General features: G+C 48.4%; 1 protein-coding gene across 5 annotated transcripts in view; it reads left to right on the top strand.

Annotated features, from left to right (window-relative positions):
• The first annotated feature begins 811 nt into the window (after positions 1-811).
• The window catches only part of FHL1 (four and a half LIM domains 1), a 52,734-nt gene continuing 33,441 nt past the window's right edge, over positions 812-20,104 (top strand). For 2 of the 5 annotated variants that reach the window (XM_037511883.2, XM_054695541.1), the window contains exons 1-2: positions 17,826-17,949; positions 19,368-19,434. The gene's annotated coding sequence lies outside the window, so the exon portion shown is untranslated. Of the gene's footprint in view, positions 868-17,822; positions 17,950-18,815; positions 18,881-19,367; positions 19,435-20,104 lie in introns of those variants that run through there. The other 3 variants (XM_037511882.2, XM_037511881.2, XM_054695540.1) reach the window with 3 other exon arrangements.

Raw genomic sequence — 20,104 nt, 5'->3', positions numbered from 1 at the left:
GGTGCTTGGCACAAGGCGTGGGCGCAGGGAACTGAATGTCGGGTGAACGGGGCTGCCACGTGCCGCTCTGCGAGCCGCGCTGTCCGAGCGGCGCACGGCCCCGCGGGGGTGGGGGGGCCCTGGGCTTGTGGACGCGGCTGCTGTCGCGGCGTCCAACCAGCCTCGAAGGGGAAGGGTCGCCGGCGGATGCTTGCGCGCCGCATCCCCGGGTGCCACAATCGGGACCAATACCCGGGGCGCGCCGCCGACCCCCGCGGCTTCGCAGCCGGCGCAGGTGAGCGGAGGCCCCTGGGGCGCCACCCTCGCGCGCCCCTCTTTGTTGCGCCCCCCTCCTCGGCCGCGGCCGAGGTGGCCTGCAGGGACTCGTGACTCCCCGCCGGCTTCGCAGGCGGCGGCGCCGGGGGCGGGGCGGGGCGGGGGACTCGGGAGGGCCCAGGCGCCCCGCCGACCCCCCGGGGCAGCGCTCGCCCCCGCCTCCCGCGGCCCCCTTCCCTCGCGCGCCCGCGCCCCGCTCCCGGCGGCCCCGGGCGGCGCCCGAGGCTGGGACACGTGGCCGCGCGGGTGCGTGGCGCGGCCGCCTCCCGCCCCCGCCCACCCCGCGCCCGCGCCCGCGCGCCCCGCACCGCCACCCCCGCGGGCAGAGCCCCGGCAGCGCGCGCCCCGCCCGCCCCGCGCGCGCTCCCTCCCTCCCGCCCGCCCGCCCTCCCCGCCTCCACCCGCGCGCGCCCTCCCCTCGCGCCCCTCCCGCGCCCTACATCCCGCGCCCGGCCGAGGGGGCGCAGTCCGCCGCCGCCGCCGCCGCCGCCGCGCCTCGGCCTGGGTGCAGAAGCGGCGCCGAGACCGCCGCGCGGGCGAGCATCCCCAGCCGTAAGCCCGCCCGCCCTCCGCCCGCGCCCCGCGGGAGCCGCTGCCCTCCTGCCCCGCGGCCGCCGCTCCCGGCCGGGCCCCCGCCGCCCTGGCCGGCCGAGGCGCGGTACCTGCGGCCTCGGGGCCGCGGCCGCCGAGCCGGGGGTGGGGGGACGGGGGCGCCCCGGGCGGCCCGCGGGCGGAGAGACGGCGAAGGGGGGTGCCTGCCGCGGGCCCCTCTGGGGCGTGCCACGGTCCCTCCGGGATTTTCCTCTCGGGGAGGGCAGCGATGGGGAGCGGGTGAGGTGGAGGTGGGGAGTGGCGAGGCAGTGGAGGGGGCTCGTGGCTTTCTCGGCGAGGATGGCGGGGGTGGGGCGGGGCCCTCTTCATTTTCTCTCTAGCGGTCGCTATCGCGGGGGGCAGTGGGGGGAGCGGGTGAAGCTGATGGGGGGGCTCCCCTTGGTTTTTTCAGCAAGGATGGCGGGGGATTGGGGACCGGTAGGGGGGGACCCTTTCTTGCTTCGCTCAACGAGGATGGGGGTGTGGGGCGAGAGCGCGTGGAGGTGAAGGGTTAGCCTGGCTGTTCGCGAAGGCGATGCTGCGGGGGGCGGGGTTGGAGCGTGGGGGTGGGGTGCACGGAGAATGAGGAGGGGGGAGGGTCCGCTGTGATGCTTCTGTGTGGGGATGGCGAGTGGGGGTGGGGAGAGGGGGGATTTCGGCTCCTGCGTGGAACCTAGAGAAGCAAGTGGAAGGTTCTATCACGTGGGTTGAGCCTTAGGAGGTGGATTTTCAGAACTGCAGGGTGTGACCTCTCCGTCGCAAAAAGCGTGGAAATCCCTGCAAGGTGCCGTCTGTTCTAGGCGCTGAGAGAGACATTTCTGCTTTCGAAGTTTCTTTCTCTCTCCCACGCCTGGCGGCCTCTTCCCAGCCTCCCAGGACTAGGTAGAGATTTTTAAATTTGCCAGCAGACCGTGTGGTGCGTGTTCAGTGCTATATTATTTTCTGCCTTTGGGACTGCGCGAATTTCTCGGGTCTCTTTTGATTGCCCTTTACAATGAAAGCCCTGTACCAGGGGGACCCCTTGGGAAAGGAGAGAACAAGGTTTATTAAGGGGACTCCAAGGTTTGGTTTTTGAATTTCCTGAAGGGCTGGAGATACGTCGTGTAGCATTTTGCATGGCTTTCAGAGGGGCAGAAAGAATCAGCGCATGCCTTCACTGCAGTCCTCTATATTCGTTAAATTATTCCTTCGAGATGATCAGAGCCCCCTTTGGTTTGAATTTGGAATAGATCCAGTTTGCCTAATTGGAGCCATCATTTTCTAATTGCCTGTAATTCTTCCCTGGGTTATCAACTCTATGGCAAGCTTATGGAGCAGGAGGAATAATTTTTTTTCGTTATCTTGATGAAGACAGTTTTAATGTAAATTTTATGTTGTTCCTTGAAAATATGAACATTTGCAGAATAGCCTAAGTTTAAATTACGGCCCCCTTGGAATTTTGCAAAACCTTTCCCTCCCCAGCTCCTCTCCAGGAACAAAATCCTCCTCATTCTTTACACTGAAGAAGCAAGGGCTTCTGGGATGGTAACTCTGCCTTGGGAAACTCAAGCTCACATTTGCTTTAAGAAGAATAGATATTAACAAGGCAGAGTCCTTTAATGTGGTGAGACCGTATAGCGCTTTCCCATTTGGGTTGCATAAGGTTCCAATCTAGCCTTTACCTTCAGTCTTTAAAAATGCTTATTTAACTTTTTAAAGAGTAAATATGATCTTTATGCAACAGGAAATTGGTCAGACAGGCCATGGTTTGTGCAAACCACCTCACGATAAGTATATAGTGTCAGACAACCATATAGATTTCTTTAGCCAGAGATGGTTTTTGAAATTCTAAGCTGCCCTTCCCGGTTTGAATTTTTGGCGAAGGGTTGTTGTTTTTCTTTTAATCAAGTCTAGATTTTTTGAGTGAAATTTTTTAAAATGTGTAACATTTTAATTGGTCAAATTCCTCCTGTGTGCTATCAGTGCATTGGAGCTAATTTAATATGTGTCAAACTAATGGACCACTTAAATAAGATAATTGTTTGCTTACTGGAAATGTTTAATTGGAAATGTTTAATTGGAAATAGGGATGTGGGGCTTGAAGGATTAACGAAAATGCATTTGGATAAACATGGTTTAATAAACACTACTGGATGCGCTATTTCTCATGTTGAGGTGATCCACAGTCTGTAAACCAGCAACAGTCAGAAAACAGGACATTTTAAAATGCAGTTTACATCTGATGGTCTTTTCCCTTAGAGATTGCTGACAGTGGTCAGCTCTTTTCAGGCTTGCTGATGACTGGTGGGGCTTTTAGTTTCTCTAGACAAAAGGAGTACATCGAGTGTCCCTGGGCTTTTGGGGAACACGTTGTTTGCCTTGTGGGACCGAAGGGGGGAGGGAAAGATGAAGAATTTCAGAAATTGACGGTGGTATGATCAGCTATCTCTGGAAATATTCCTGAAGATTTTGCTAATGTTTATTTGAAAAGTAATTTGCAAATCAAGCTTTTCTGTAAGACATTGACCCTCAACCCTAACGTTTTGACATTAAAAAAAATTAAGTTTGTCGACAGGGTGGAAGCTACTAGCCGTCTGGGACTGGTCCCTCTTTCTTGCTCTCCACTGCTGGGCTCCCTTCCTGGCACCCTCCCTCTTCCCCCTCTGGTGCCAGCAACTTGGCTTTTATAACCTTGTGGGAGTTGAACAAATGTTCGTGCCTGCTTGAACTTTAGGCCTTATCTATTTGGCCGCCTTCCCCAACTTTGGCCTACAGCATTTCTTTTCTTTTTCTTTTTTTCTTTTTTGGTGGTTAATTGAACTTTCCAGTTGTTTGGATTAGGGGAAAAAATGGAGTAGACTAATTATTTTCTCTTAAAAGATCTTTTCTTTCAGCTCCCATTGGACCAGAGCAAAGAATGTTTCTCGCAAAGAATGTTTCTCTCGCTCTCCACTCTCTCGCTCTCTCGCTCTCTTTCGTCAAGGGCTCACTTAATTAAGCAAAATATGTGACCATTATTCAACAAACATCTACTGAGTTACCAGCTTCTGAGCTAGGTGCAGAGATACACAGCGGACAAGAAAGGGCTCCTGCATTCTGGTGTAGTTAGTTATGAAAATGAAAACTAGACAAGGGGATATGTTGTGGATGATTAGGCGTGGTTCCAGAGTCTCTGCACGTTAACCCAGTGTTTTATGTACATTAAACCTGCTTCAGCCATGCTGACTGTTGGGGCATTTCTTTCCTGGGAATTATTCACTGCATACATTCTAGCTCATCTTCTCAACTAACACCAACTTTTTCATTTGGGGTGATAATATAAGTCATCTTAAGGTCTGTGGCCTTTTTAAAAAAAGATATGTTCTGTGTAAAGTAAATGGGACATAGCAGAACTCTTGATGTTCAGCATGTATGTCACTGGATCGAGCAGTGAGAAGCAGCAGACTGGGGCAGCTTTCCATCCTGTGACTGCAGGCGTCTTCTGACAGTACTTTGGGACAAACAAGTTTTCTGTGGCTGACTTCCAGTTATGGCTGCTGACAATGGCGATGGCATCCAGAAGAGTGGGTCATGCTAACTCAGGACAGGGAACAAACCATCTCTGCTGGAGGGCTCCCTCCTGAGAACTTTGAGAATTCTGGTCTGTGGCTAGTGCTAGAGAGTGGTTTTCAAAGGGCGTGGTTTTGCCTGCCCCCCCCCGCCCCCCCATAAGGTATATCCAGCCATGTCTGGAGACACTTTTGGTTGTCACCACTTGGGGTGCAGCAAGCTAATGGTGTTTAGTGGATAGAGACCAGGGGCGCTGCTTAAACATTCTTCAACCCTGCACAGGGTGGCCCCCTACAAAAAAAGAATTATCCAAGCCCAAATGTCAATGGTGCTGAGGGTGATGTAATTTCCTCTCCGTGGTGCAGTAAAACGTAACTTTAGCGCAGTAGAGAACAATAACACTGTCTTGAGGTGACCAAGTGGTTGGCTGAGTTCACTTTATTAGTCTTAAAAGCGACTAGTTCCCATACATTGACCGGAATAATGAAAAGACCAGTAAGAGCCACCGTTTCCGGTCCCTACACTGTGCGGGGCAGTTGTGTCCACTATGTCTTCTCTTCACTTCATGGATGAGGACCCGGGCTCAGAGAAGTAAAGTAACTTGCCCTATGTCTCAATGCTGCTCAGGTTTGGAAGGAGACCCAAAATTAAGATCGTGTTACTGCTCAGAAGTTCAATTTTTAACTTAACGTCATCGGTCTCCCTTGTGGCATGCTCCATTCAAAATCTTACTTAAAGTTAAAATTACTATGTGTCCCGTATGCCATTGAGCTTGCCGGAGAGTAATTAAAACCATGAGCATTAAATTTGAACCTACTTGGAGTAAGTGACCAGCATAAAGGGAACGGACATTACTTGCAGGCCTGCTATATAGTTCTAGAAAGTACACTAGTTTGAACTTGAACACACTTATAATTTGAACCTCACAGCAGTTCTGTGAAGTAATTATGATGCACATTTTACAGATGAGGTTAGTTCAGTAACTTGTCTAAGATTGCACAACTAATTGGAATTTGAACTTAAGTTCCACCGCTAAGCCACTGTCTCTTGCTGTTTGTTCTAAAGCTTGGGATGGAGGAAGGCGGTGCGTTAGTTGAGTTTGCTGCAGAGAGGTGAGTAGTCCTGGAGAGAAAACAGGCTCCAGTCACTTCCGTCTGCTAGACGATGTGGTTACCTTCAGTGAAAGAACAGAAGGGTGAATTACTGCACCTTCCTCTGTTGGTGACAATGGAACCCGGTGAGGAATTGTTCCAGAGATCTACCCACATTGAGACTGACTATCATTTTGGAGAACTTGTTTTTCTGTCTTAACTTGAATTTTCAAAGTGTTTTGGTAACCGTGAAACTGTATTTATAGCTTTTCAGCGGGTCACCTTCTACCTTTCTTAGGACTGTCATCTGGAACTTGCAGTGAGAGCATTTAGTTGTGTCGTCTTTTTTCCACAATTTAAACATTTGTGCTTGCTTATGGAAGTTGTTTTTATAACATCATCAAATTCATACTTGTGTTTTCCATATGGGGGGTATGTTTTGTTTTGACAGCTAAATATTTATCTTAACTTTTGATGTCTTGCGTTGTAGAGCATAAAAAGAGGAAAAATAAAAAGCAGTCCAATAGCACTCATATTTTGTCTGGCAAGCGTGGGTTTTTTGTTTTGTTTTGGTTTGGTTTTTTTTGGTGGGCAAAAGAAGGACCTCATGTTTCATTTCATTTACTTTAAATTGGAAAGGAATTTTAACCATGATTCTCAAGGGTCAGGATGCAGGGGGCGGGGAGAGAGTGAACTGTTATTTAGATAAAATACATGTTTTGATTGCCACATAGGACTGTGAGCCACAAATTCTGATTATAATAATAATGTCTTAATTGTGACTCCAGCAATCCACCACTTGGGTAATCAGCCACTGTGTATAGACCTGTATGGTGATACTGCCAATTGTATCCGCTCCTCCACAGTGATTTTAGAGTAGGCTTGAGAGATCTGATAAAACTTGCAAGAATGTACTCATCCTTCTGAAAATAAAATTTTTAAATGATGAGTGGTACATTTCCATTGTAGGAAAATTCAGAAAATACAGTAAAGCCTAAAAGGAAAATAAAAACCAGTTGTAATCTACCACCCAGAAATTAGTTTCAATGTTTTTTATGTTTTTTTTTTTTAATGGTGGGTTCAAGTCCGTTGCAATAATGCCTACTTATAAATGCAGTCTAAGTTATATTTTGAAACTAGACCAGATTTTCAAAATTACTGCTGCATCTTTTGATAAGATGTCATGGTGATCAGGAATGAACTACCAGGGGGGTTACCGAGCTAGCCTGTGGCCGCCTCTCAGAACCATAAAGTTTCTCCTCCTCCAACTTGAGTGATAGAGTTGCCGTGTAAGGAGGGCCGTCAGTTCCCACCCCCTGCATGTTGCAGATCAGGAAACTGAGGCTGAAAGGGGTGAAACCCCTGGTCCAAGGCCAGAGACTCTGTTAACGTCAGAAGTTTGGTTTGAAGTTTTAGATTTCCATAGGAAGGTGAGCTTTTACTGCCTAGCTAAAAATCTCTTCACAGTCAGAAACTTTTTGTTGGCCTGTCCTGCAAGAGAAACAAGCCTTTGTGATGAAAGCATAATAACTACCGAGGGCAACCAATGGAGGCCGCGTGTTTCCTAATTTCAGAAACTGATCCAGGCAGTTGTGAGCAGTCCAGGAATTTTTCGTATTGTTTGCTGTATTGGAATTGAACATTAGTGGAGACAACCTCTTTCCCCTGGCCTGGGAGCAAGTACCAAAGTACCAGGGCAGAGCAAGTTGGTCAACACTGGGCTGCACGGGCGATGGTTCCTCTGTCGAACCCGGTGTGTGTGGTAGGCTGGGCCAGCTGGGTGTCTGTAAGTAACGCCTCGATGTTGGCACATGGAGGAAATGGCCCAGTGATGCATTTCTCAGACCGTATCCCGGTGGTTAAGTGACACACGATTGTAGTTGTAGAAACAAAAAATGACTGTAAGAGTCTTTATATCTGGGAACCTGGAAGACCACAATTAGAGCAGTTGCTGCGTGAGGGTGTTTCTTTCCTTTATGAAATGAGATGTCTGTTAAATTGGTGAGAAGGAAATTTTGAATACGGCATCTGCTTCTACATTTAGGAAGTTAACAAATTGTAACAAATGCTGGCATCATTAACACACACACATTTGTTTTAACCTGATGCTGTTAAAAAATAAGTTGGTAGGCCTTCCGCCTTTTCTCCCCCGCCCCTCTTCCTTCCTTTCCGTAGCTGTGTGGGTCACTCTACGCTCTGTCTCCTTTGCGTGGCTATGTTTCACTCTGCTGACTTTTTTTTTCAGTCTGTCTGACTCTGCCCACTTTACTTTTTCCGGATTCGCCACATAGCCACACCATCCTATCCTCTGCCACTGCATCTGCCCCATCCCCTGTCGTCACTGTGACAGTTACCCCAACCTGGACTGGATTGAACCCGTTTCTCAGCCGAGGCTGGCCAGGGAAGTTGCTGTCCCAAGCAGGTGTGGGGTGAATAGGGTTGGTGCCACTTGAGACAGAAATGTCACTGATAGAAGAGAATTAAGCAAAAGACAGAGATTATGTGGGCGGCATGTGCATGTAAACCTGTGGACCTGAAATGATCCATTCTCAGTAGCCAGGGCCCCAACAATGCGTACAGCTACGTGAAATAATGAATCTGGATGCTCATTGCCAAGGGCTTACTATTTGAACAAATGAGAAAATTGTACCCTTGCCTAGGGGTGTGTTTTTAAGTTATTTTGCTCCTGATCCTCATTATTGCCTGCTAATGAATATGTGCATTGTCAGTAAGCAGCCAACTCTTCCTCGCTTCCTGTGGAACATTATTCCTCTGCTGAAAATGGATTTTCCTCTGTATTTAAACCACTGAGATACGCTTGTACTTCATTTTTTAACTATTCTAGTTACAAACGGATCAGATTGAATATACAGTGAAACCTGGGGGAGGGCAATCAAAATAAGTCTTTGTTGTCCTGTCCGCTCTTTACTGCTTGTAGAATTTACATTTGATTTACCCACGTGTCTAAGAAATACCCTATAAATGATTGCAGTTCCAAATACTTAAAAATGATAGAAGAAATCCTTGGCCACATAGCTTCTAGAAACCCAGGAGACATTTTAGGCACTTTGTCAAAAGATGCTACATCTCCAGATGCCAGAGTCAATTCAAGTTTTCAAATCATAGGTCCATTTCCCTTCTAGGCCAGAAGAAACTCTGTCTCTTAAAAAGGGAAGGAATTTTCCAATGTAGTAAGCGCACCTAACCATACTAAGGAAAGAAAAGAAACCAAACAGCCAAAGTAATTTGAGGAGGTGAAAGATTATACTGGCATCTCTAGATAAAGTGGCTTTGGTAGAGCCAACTTTTAAATAGCATCTCCCCCTCCAATTTATTAAGGGACAACTGACAATATAATTGTATATATTTAAAGCGTACGGCATGATAATTTGATATATACATACATTGTGGAATGACTACCAAGATCAATATATTTAATATCCACTTCATTGAGTATCATTTAGGTCCAATAAGGTGCATCCATTTAAGACATAGTTTAATGAGTTTTGGCAGATGTATATATACTCGCGGAAGCACCACTGCAATCAGAATGGAGAGGATCTGCATCACCCCCCAAGTTTCCGCACGCACCTCTGGCAGCACATTCTTCCCTTTGCTTCCATCCCCAGGCAACCCCAGATCTGCTTCTGTGTGAGAGCCACTTTCTAAATTTAGATTTGAACATTTGTGAGTCCTCTATCCAAAGACCAGATTATATCCAAAACACAATTTTCTTCTCTTGTAAGACAAAATTACAGGGAGATTCTAGGTTTGATTTCCTAGAACTTTCTCCTGGTTGACTAAAGGTGAGCACAGGACTTGAGAATTCTGCCTGCAAGTCAACGACAGTGTCTTTGTTAGTCTTGTTACATACATCGAAGGGAAATTACAGGCAGGAGAAATAGAATTCTGTTAAAATGGAAAAGCAGTGTGTTTTTCTAAAGTAGTTACAGTGAGTTGTGAACACTCCCCCCCCCCAAGAATAGGACAGATAATTCAAATTTTGCTTTACACTCATTCCTACAGATGAAAAAGTGAGAATATTTTAATATCTATACACTGGTTTCCCCTCCTTGCTCCCATTCAGAAGTTGAACATGCCTATCAAACTTTGCGAAATGGCCTAAAACAAAGAACAAATTACCACTTGTTTATATGGAAAGCTTTTTGAGCATTCCCAGAACCAAAAACAACCTACCAAATCAGACCAAGAAACACCAAAAGCCTACGATCACATCTAGTAAAAACAGAAATTCTGGGATAAAGTACAAGCTGCTTGGGGTGCCGCCGACTCTGGAATGGCTGCTGCAAAACCAATGCTGAACACTCCTTTCACTTTTCGCTTTTTCTTATAAAAGTGGAACACCTCTTTGGATTTCTTTGGGTTCATGAAAACCAGTATTCATGTAGGTCTTTTGTAAAAGTGAAGTGGTGGAAAATGAACTTTCAAAAAGTAGGGAGTGCCTGTACATGTACACCTCCAGCTACTGCCTTCACCTTTCCAGAAAATTTGAAACAGGTTTCAGAAGGAATTGTCTATGGCTAGAAGGCGTGCCATCTTTACACACTTAGGTGCAAAACCAGTTTTTAATATGGTGAATGTTACTTTCCCATCAGTATATTCAGTTCAACAGATAAGCAGTTTAAGGGTATAGTATTTTTTTTAAAGATTTAATTTATTTATTTTTACACAATTGCTGGGGTACAGGCCAGAGGCGCGGGAGGGTGAGAGGATTCACCAGAGACAGAACTGGGAGCAGAAGAGGCAGACGACTGAAATACACTGCTGAGGGGAGCAGCGGGCGTGATGGGAGAGGTCTGCCACGCCATGTGGAAATCTCCTTCGGCCGGGAACCGAACCCCTGCTGCAGAGGCTGAGGACAGCTTCACATCACTGTGCTTAACCCGCTGTGCCACCAGGGAGGCCCTAAGGGTAAAGTATTTTTAAAAGATTTATTTATTTATGCATACAAGAGCTGGGGTACACAGACCAGCGGTGCAGAGGGTGAGAGGATCCACCAGAGACAGAGAGGGGAACAGAACAGGCAGACTGACCGAAATACACTGCTGAGGGGAGCAGTGGGTGAGTCAGGAGAGGTCTGCTTCGCCATGTGGGTTTCTCCCTGGCCAGCTGGGGATCGAACTCGTGCTGCAGAAGCTGTGGATTGCTTCATAGTGTGGTGCTTAACCCCTTGCACCACCAGGGAGGCCCCTAAGGGTATAGTATTGAGATGAAATTTGTCCTTTTCTCACTAACCCACTCAAAAAAATTTGTGTCACTCTTTTCTGCCTACCTGGCTTTCTGTTTCATTGCCATTGCTCTGTTCTCTGTCTAGTCTCCATCGGTCACTCCTGATTTCTACTGTTTCTCCCTTCCTCTGTCTTCCTTCCCTGATTTTCTACTTCTTTGTCTTTTCTGTCTCCTGATGCTACTTCTCTTACACTGCTCTGCTACGTCATGACAAAGCTGTTTTTGTAAGCATCCCCAGACCAAGTCATCCGCAGGCTAATTCCAACATATGTCAGATATCATCTTGGAGACTGTTTTTCTTACTTTCTGTTTTGTGGTCCAATAATTTCTTCTGACTCCTTTCAAGTTTGGAGCCACCTGGAGGTTGGAAAGTTGTGATATATTTGCGGGGTGGTGTTACAGGCTTTGAAACCACGAATCGTTTACAGAAATGAATGATTTATATGATAATGTTTCTGCGAAGCTTCCTTTTACCAAGCTAAAACGATTCAAATTGTCTTGAGGTGAGGTGATAGATTGTTCCTCAGAATGTACTATAAAGTACATTTTCTTTAAAAAAAAAAAAAAAAACCTCCAACATTTGTCAAAACCTATAGGATGCCCAGCACAAAGAATGAGCCCTAATGTAGACTGTGGACTTTAGTTAATAATGATGTACTGGTGTGGGCTCATCGACTGCACAGAAATGCACTACAGTCGTGCCAGATGTTACTAATAGAGGAGACTGGAGGAAGGGGGGATTGAGGAGGTGGATGGAAACTACTTTCCACTCTATTTTCCTGTAAACCAAAACCACTCAAAAAAAATCTACCAATTAAAAGGAAAGCCTTTGTAACCTGGGATTCAGAAATACAAATAATACATCAGTCACATTTGATCATTAATTGATAGAGTTAAATGCAGTGCTTAGTAAAAGTAGTGGAATAAGAGAAATGCTTCTCCTTGAGTGAGAAGGCCCCCTGAAAAGTGAGCTTGGGACCTGCCGAGAGCCGCCAGGCCTGCCAACCCCTGTCGGGGCGCACACGAGTTACCCCGCGGGGTGCCGTACCGGTTAGGTGTGTCTTTGTCCACCAGCATTGGGGCCTCAAGCTGTGTCTGCGGTGGAGCCAGCCCCAGACTTGACAAATTGCCTGGCCTTCGATGCAGTGAACCCTTTTTGACCCTTGGATTTGTGGTGTCACTCGCAGCGGTGACAATCGGTGAGCTCATGCCAACTCTTTGAGCCGATATCCAGGTCAGAGTTGGATTGCTCCGGGCCGGAGTCTGCTCGTGGCTGCTGGAGGAGCCTGGACCCCAGAGCCCTGGGCCCGGCCCTGCCGTCAGCCCGCAGCGAAGGGTGCAGTGCTCAAAGGTCATCGTGTGCGTGGTTTTTACATGTTGAAACTGGGCGATGCTGAGGAGCAACTCAGCCCGTGTGGCTTTCTGGAGTTGCCCGTGGAAACAGCGTTCTGTGGTTGGGGCAGTAAGTGGGTGTGGGGGGATCGGGTCTGACAGACACGGAGACTAAGAAGGAGGCAGGCGGCAGGGGTGATGTCAAAGCCGCTGGAAGAGGAGAAATGGGCACGGCATCACAGAGGAGACCATCCACGGGGGGCATTGGTCAGGAATGGCTATCTTGAGGGTGCGGGTGCCCCTGGAATGTGTCCTGTGATTAGACCCCGGCTGAAAACTCTCATACTGTTAACTGGAAAATGCTAATGAACGGCGCTGGGGGGTGGGGGGGGAGCTGGTGATAGAGTTCACCTCTAGCTTATCCAGATTTCGTTTCTATGTCAATAGCCATTTTTCATGGAACTGTAATGTATGCTCCCCACACTCGTTACTACACAGAGTCTTAAGCAATTCTTTCTAGACTTCACTGCTCGCCTGCTTGACTATATGTGTGCTCCCACCTCTGTTATAAGCAGCAGATCTTAACAGGGGCACAGGTAAAGAAAGAGAGGGCAGAAATAACTTCTCCCTTCCATGATGAGCGGTGGGGATTCCAGTTCAGTCTCCAAGATCGCAGATTACTCTGTGCCAGGGGCGAATCCGATGGCGGCATGGCCAGTGACTGCCTTGTGGTCACCTTCACAGTGGACACCAAGTCCCGCAGCTGACGGATTGTCCCCAGTTCCTGTCCATTGCAGAGATGGCAGGCGGCGTGGTCTGGCTAAGCCAGAATGTATTTGCGTCACAGGTAGAGACAGGCTGAGTCCTAGCGAGTTGCAGCACAGTCACGTTACTCCCTGTGAAGCTGCTGGAAAGACCCGTAAGGCCTGGGGAAGCGTTGTGACCATGGACACGGGCAGGTGTGGGCCAACATCCTCCCGCTTCTTTGCTGCCCTTTGGCTCCTCTTCGTCTCCCTCCTGCTCCATCTCTTTCTTCCCGTTCACGGAGTTCCTTTGGACTTGTCTGTTAAGGAAAAGTCTCAGCACACAAAAAAGTGGGGGATCATTGGCCCAACTATTGAAGGTACCAGAGCAATGTCTACCAGACTTGCTGGCCACTGGGGTTTCCCTGCTGCACTAGTTTGTCAGGACCATTGGGCACTTGGTTAGTGTTCTCTGACATTGAATTGTGTCACCTTGTAAGCTGCTCCTCCCTTCCACTTGTGGAACCCTATCGTTTTTCTTTAAATGCTTCCTACTGTCCCGGTAGCAGAAAGCAGTCGTGTACCTGCTACTGCTAAGGGTCGCTCTCTGGCTCACTGATGGAGCAGGGCTGCCCACTGCCAGCGCAAGGGAACCAGCCTGTGGGCCCAGACCCCAGCTCAGCGTGCGAGGCTGAGTCCCCCGAAGACAGAGCAGCAAAAAGACAGAGCAGCAAGTGTTTAGCGCGTGCTTGCTCTGTGTGCTGGAGCCCTCGGGGAATATTTAAAGCCAGGAGGGGCCATTGAAGTTGCAGAAGCTGGTAGCGACCCATTGAGGATGTGGCGTGAAGAGTCTAGAACTGAGTGGAGGAAGAGAAGGCAGGAGGCCCCAGTTCTGCGAGTAACCAGCTGATCCCTGGGGCAAATCACTTCCAGTCTAGGGGTCTCAGGGTTTTTTTTTTTTAAATATTTGTTTATTTTATACAAGAACCGGGGTACAGGCCAGATGCAGGCGGGAGGGTGAGAGGATTCACCAGAGCCAGAGCAGGGAACAGAACAGGCAGACTGACGAAATACACTGCTGAGGGGAGCAGTGGGTGAGACGAGAGGTCTGCCGCGCCATGTGGGACACTTGCCAGCCAGCCGGGATTGAACTGGTGCTGCAGAGGCTACGGACAGCTTCACAGCGCTGCGCTCAACCCCCTGCGCCACCAGGGAGGCCCATAGGGGTCTCAGTTTTCAAAAGGTAATCTGCCCAGATAATCTCTGAAATATTCTCTGGCATATTGGTTTGTAAAAAGTGTTAAAAACTGAAACAACACTAAATGATATTCCAGAAGATGGCTGTTCTCTCTTGCCAAATGAAGTTACAGTTACCTTCACGCTCTGTAATTGTACCGCTTGTGACGATGGACCGGCGTTTGTCAAAGTGGTCTGGTGGCAGCAGCAGCAGCAGCAGCAGGGCCCTGGAGCTTGTTAGCATGCTCATTAATGTGCCCCACCGCAGACCCACTGAGGCAGCAATGCAATGCCAGGGATGGGGTTCCACCTTCTGGTTTTACAGTAGCATGCCCCCCCCCCAGAAGATGTGATGCCCTCTCAACCTTGACAGCTGCAGGCGATAGGTATTTGGGGCTGTGGTTGGATTCTTGGGGCGGGGGCGGCAGGGGGGTGTTCACTTATCCTTATTCTTTGCTCTGGCTCCCCAGAGTCTCTGGCTTAGGGGAGGTGACATGAGCTCCAATCACCTGTCATTCTCCAGTGGTGACCAACCTCAGAGGCAGGGAGTCAGCAAAGGCAGCGTTGAGTGTGGGGGGCAGTAACAGGTGGGTTCAAGGCTAATTGGAAGGCCTTGAGTGTCTTGCCTGAAATTTGGCCTTTAGACTGCAGAGGAATAAGTTTTGGGGGGAAAGGGGTACATGAAAAGTGCTGCATTTGAAAGATGATTCTGGCAGCTGTACAAAGACGGGAGAAGTGTCTTTAGTTCAGTCTGGCGAAAGTCAGGGTGTGCAGTGAGAATGGGCTGAATTCGAATTGTGGATGGAACTGAGGTAAAGAGAGAGCGATCGTGAAAGCCCCTTTGCAGGGAAGATGGACAGGTTTTGCTGCTGCTTGTGGGAATGAGGGCAGCATTAGGACATCTTTGGTTCTGGAGCACCTCTCAGGTTTCTTGGATGGCCAGTGCTGCCTGGATGATTCTCCCGGCATGGTCACGCGGGACCGACCTGGACTCCTTGCTTTGATTTAGGAGTTCTACTTTGGGGAGCGGGTATTGTCTAGTGAGTCACATAAAATATGGAATTGTAGTCAGCCAAAAAGCTACCATGGTCATGATGGCTGGGGCAAAAAGTTCCATTTCTCTTAAGGAAAGAATGCTTGGAGTTTTGGGAGATTTGTAAACTTGGCAACGACCAGCTCAAGCCTATCAGTCAATTAAGTGAATTTTTATTTTATCATTTGTTTTATTTGGGAACTGTTGTAATAGTCATTGAAAGGACATTAATCTCCGTATTCTTAAAACAAAACAAAAATATCATTGAACATTAGGGCAAAGGACAAGAATTTCAGGGTTTTTACCTTTTGACTTCAGCAAATATTCGCTGCCCCATTTTTCTCGCTGGCTTTTGCCATTTGATTTGTTTGTTTGCATTGTTTCCATTTGTTCCCCATGCCTGGTAATTTTAGTTTCTCCTGTTCTGTTATTAATGGCTTTTCTAATTTGTGAGTATTGTCATTTTTCAGTTTTTCCAATTTGTGAATATTCTTAATGTACTAATACATCCCCAAACTGGATAAAGATAAAACCTCTTTCCACTTTGCAAAGAATGTTATTCTATCATATGAAATAAATGTAAAAACGTGTGGAGTAATTCATCTTTCAAACATAATAGTGATGGGCCTCCCCAGTGGCACAAGGGGTTAAGCACAGCAGTATGAAGCAATCCACAGCCTCTGCAGCACAAGTTCGATCCCTGGCCAGCCAGGGAGCAACATACATGGCACAGCAGACCTCTCCTGTCTCGCCTGCCTCTCCCCTCAGTAGTGTGTTTCAGTCAGTCTGCCTGTTCTGTTCCCCACTCTGTCTCTGGTGAATCCTCTCACCCCCCACACCTCTGGCCTGTACCCCAGCTCTTGTATGCATAAAGAAATAAGTGTTTAAAAAAACAAACATAATAGCAAGTATATCATGCTTTAGAAGGCTGCAAAACCCTTTGTCGGTTTATTTATTAAATTAATATATTCTTAAACATGTGATTATGTTGTAGATCTTGATTATATCGAAATTTTTCAAGATGGTGCATCCTTCATCTGAGCTGTTTATTTATACTAGTAAATTATTTTTGCTGAACGAGAGCCAGGTTACCATTTCTTCTGATAGAGGAAACCAGCCCGTGGCCATCTCATTTTTATTTAGCATTACATTTTATGGTTGCTTTTAAAATGTGTTTCGAATACTGCTATGCCCGTGTTTCTCATGGCCATAGCAGTGTAAGCATCTGAATAAAAGTAAGATCAAAGAGAAGTCCAAGCGGCCCCGTTGCCAGCACAAATGTGCCTAATTAAGGAGCTATTTGGGGTTCACTTAGGTGGGAGAGAATATTCTGAAGGACGTGATGAAGGAGCGGTTACCATGACAATCGCATTCAGAGAGTTTCGAGGAGACAATGGATCTGCAGGGCTCATCCATTTTGATTGATTCAACTGGTCTTTCAGGTTCATTCAAACAGCTGCAGTGTAAAGATTTGATTTTTGCACCCACCCACCCAACTGATTGGTGATTTGGGGATCGTTTAAGCATGGCTGTCGGTAACGATAGGGTCTCGGTGTCCATCCCACAACCCTATTGTCAAACCCCAAAGAGCGAGTGTGGATGGTAAATGTCACTAGAACATAGCTACTGGCTGCTTCTGGAATAATGGTTTGTCTAATTGCACTTATTAATTCTGTCAGGATGGGATAAGATTAACATGATTTATTTTAAAGCATGACTGACCCGAAAGTGTTCGTGTTTTCTGTTGGATTACTTTGCTGTCATCACATCTTACCCAGTGTGTTTGGCTGCTGTTCTGTTTTTATTCTTGCACAATATCATCAACACAATGTGTCTCATGTCTGGTCGGAGCCATGGTTACAGGAAAATTGGAAAGTATGCCACAAATCTACCTGCCGTCAGCGCCTCCCCCTCCCCCCCCCCAGCTAAAAGTTAAGGGGGACCCCATGCCAGCAGCATGGGAAGGTGGCACGGACTCACAGACGCAGTTAAGATCTTGCCCTCCTTGCTTATCATTCTTTGGGGACTAGTTCTGGATGGTGAAACCATGAACCATGAACCCAAGATTCCTGTGCCAGGGCCCAGACTTGGACCCAAATGCGGGCGCTGCCCTGCCTGCATGGTGCTCGGGCCTCTCCTGCCCTCTGCAGGGTGTCGGAGACAGGGCCTGCCTTCGTGTGGTTACTAGAAGGCAAGTCCTCTGCCTGTTCCCTGTCCCCGCCTCCCTTGACTCCTAAAGCCTAAACTTGCAGAGGTGGGGAGATCAGAGAAGGCAAGGAAGGTGCTGGCGGGGATGGAGCCTTCCAGAGGAAGCTCTTTTGGTTCTTTGAGGAAAGCGCCAGAGTCCTGCCATGAAGTCCAGGGGTTATGGTTTCTGTCTCTAGGAAAAATCGATTCCAAAGGGCGAGTAAAATGAAGTCGTGTGTTAAGGCTGGAGTGAAATGCAGACAGGTTTGAGGGTTGAGTTGGGTTGAATTGAAAGAGGCGAGAGGGATATGCTTGGGGACAAGCGTGCGTAGCAACAGATGAAATCGTCCACGTTGGAGAGTGTTTTCACTCTGTGCCTGCGCGGAAATAGCAGTCACTGGATGTGACGTTCAGCAGACGCCTTCGCTGTGCTGGGACTAGGTGCTTAGCAGGCCTTGCCCTCGCAGCGTCACGCCTGCCTCTGTGACATCAGAGACCATTATGAGGTCCTGAGGGTGGAACAGCCAGGATAAGGCGGAGCCAGCACTTGAACCAGGCAGTCCATCCTGGGGCCTTTGCTGTGAACAGCTGTGCCTGCTACATCTTCGCAGCTGCACAGAAGGGTGTGGAACCTTCTAGAACTGTAAGTTTCAGCCAAGGGAGTGTGGGTGGTGGGAGATGAGAGTAAAGCCTTTTTGTATGAACATACCTTCCAAAGTTCCGGCAGATGGAAGAGAAGTAAGAACTTTTGTCCCAGCCACCAAGTAACTTTAAAGTTCTGTGAGACAAATGGGACATAACATGAACGTAGTATGTGTGATTCATAGGATATGAGACTCTGGTCTCTACTTAAGTATAGGTAGGAGGAGTTGTTTTGAAGAGTTCCTTTCAAACATTCATGTTGGGAACTTAACTCTCCGTCTGTGCACAAATTGGCCTTTCTCTGGGTTTTGGACTTGGCAGACAAGAACCCCCTCCCCAAGGTCAACAGGCAGCTGTGGGGGATGCCAGGTTAGGACCCTCTGCACATTTATTTGTTTTAATCTCTGACCACTGCTTCATAACCAGCCTGGAAACAGCCGGGCAGGGGTGGGGGCGGTTCTGAGGGTGGTGATGCTTGGTGTATGTTGGTCCTATTTCGTTTGCTAGGTCCTTCTTGAAAGCCTCCTGTGTGCCAGGCGCTGTTCTGGGTGTGGGAGCACAGAAGTGAACGGAACAGATGGGGGCTCCTCTTCCTGAGCTCAGTTGCTCTTGTACATTTCACAGTTCATAGAGAAGTGTATTTTGGTGTGAGTTTCAAGATTTTGCACTTTGGGGCTCATCTGGGGCCACTTTTTCTCCTTTCTGAATACTGGGGTGGCAGTGGTGATGTGTCCTTACCCGTCTGAGGCCGGGTGGGCAGCGGGTGGTTCCTGCTGGCTTTGTGATGCGATAAGCACAGGTCACACCTGTCTCCTAGCACGATGCTGGGCCGGCCCCACCGGGACCAGCCTGACCGTGGCCTGCATCCTAATCCTCTTGCGGATTGGTGATAACCTCAGCAGTCACAGTACCTCATCGTCATGGCGACATCTGTAAATATTCCTCCGGTGACTTGTGCTCTACATTCTGTCTGGATCTGAGCCCTCTTGTGGCAAAATAGTCTAAAGATGTTAAGGGGGGAGGCTCAACTAATAAATCTGTTCTAAACGACTGAGTCATTTGTTTTGATTACCAGGGTGATTGCCAAATGTTCATTTAAAACTGAACTAGGCCGTGAGCTCACTCCACTAACAATGCTGAGTGTTTGCGCTAATACAGCCTGATAATGAGGGGGCCAGATCCGCTGCCGGTGCCATGTTATATGATAAACACTTTGGGGAAGTAGGCAGGCCATCTTGGCAGTGTTCCTGTAACTTGAAGGGTTGTAAATACAGCGCGGGATGTGTCGCCCTGAGCCAATTTAAAGGAAGTTGACTTTCTGGGTTGCGTTGTTAAGAGATTGCTAACTTTTCTGCCGCAAAGGTAACTTTGCCTCTTTGATTCTCGTGTTTTCCTGATTCTTGTGTTTTTTTGACTCAGGCACGCCGGAAGTCGCCAGCAGCCTCCAGCTGAGTTCATCCCATTCTCCACACATCCAGCTTGGGAGGTAAGTGTTCCCCGTTGCCACACGTTCTTGTGCAGACCCCTCACTTCCCTTGCCCTCCCCGACCATGGTGACCTTGGGTAAGGAGTTCTCTGTACAGGCTTAACTGGGTCCGTGTTCATCAGCACAGCCAATATCATGTGCTTACCCTGAATTTTAGCTCTCTGGGGAGGGTCTTTTCAAGGGGAAACAAAATCACTTTTACTCTGCTTTGGGGACACGGAAAGGGGGTGTGAAGCACAGTGGGCCTGCGGGAAAAGAGATGTGCTGAAGTCACTGCGTGGACAGGAAGGAGCAGGAGAGTGGCCGGGAGGAAGGAGGCAGCGAGAAGGCAGGGCTGTGACCAACTGGGAGGCATATTTATGCCTCCGGGTACAAGGAGGCCATGTGCTCTGCACAATCCTCTGATGGGAACCCCTAAGAGTGCCCCACCTTGGTTGCCTTACCAGAGGGCAACAAAGTGGTTTCTGAGCAGCACTCAAGTTCAGAGCAGCCGGAGACCAGACTGGTTCTTGCAGGCACAGTGTCAGGGGCTCCATGCTGTGGCCACTGTCCACGGTTGAGTGTTTGCAAGAGAGGATGTTCGCTTGGGGCTCCCCTGAGCTAGTCAGGATGTCGGGTTGCATCCTGCGATCCTGCCCTCCTGACACCCTGCCCCACCTCTGGCAGTTGG

The sequence above is a fragment of the Talpa occidentalis genome, unplaced genomic scaffold (genome assembly GCF_014898055.3).
Source record: "Talpa occidentalis isolate TD23 unplaced genomic scaffold, MPIMG_talOcc4v2.1 talOcc4.15, whole genome shotgun sequence".
Lineage (NCBI taxonomy): Eukaryota > Metazoa > Chordata > Mammalia > Eulipotyphla > Talpidae > Talpa > Talpa occidentalis.
Note: the sequence above shows the minus strand (reverse complement) of the source record. Positions and strands in the feature narration are given on the sequence as shown.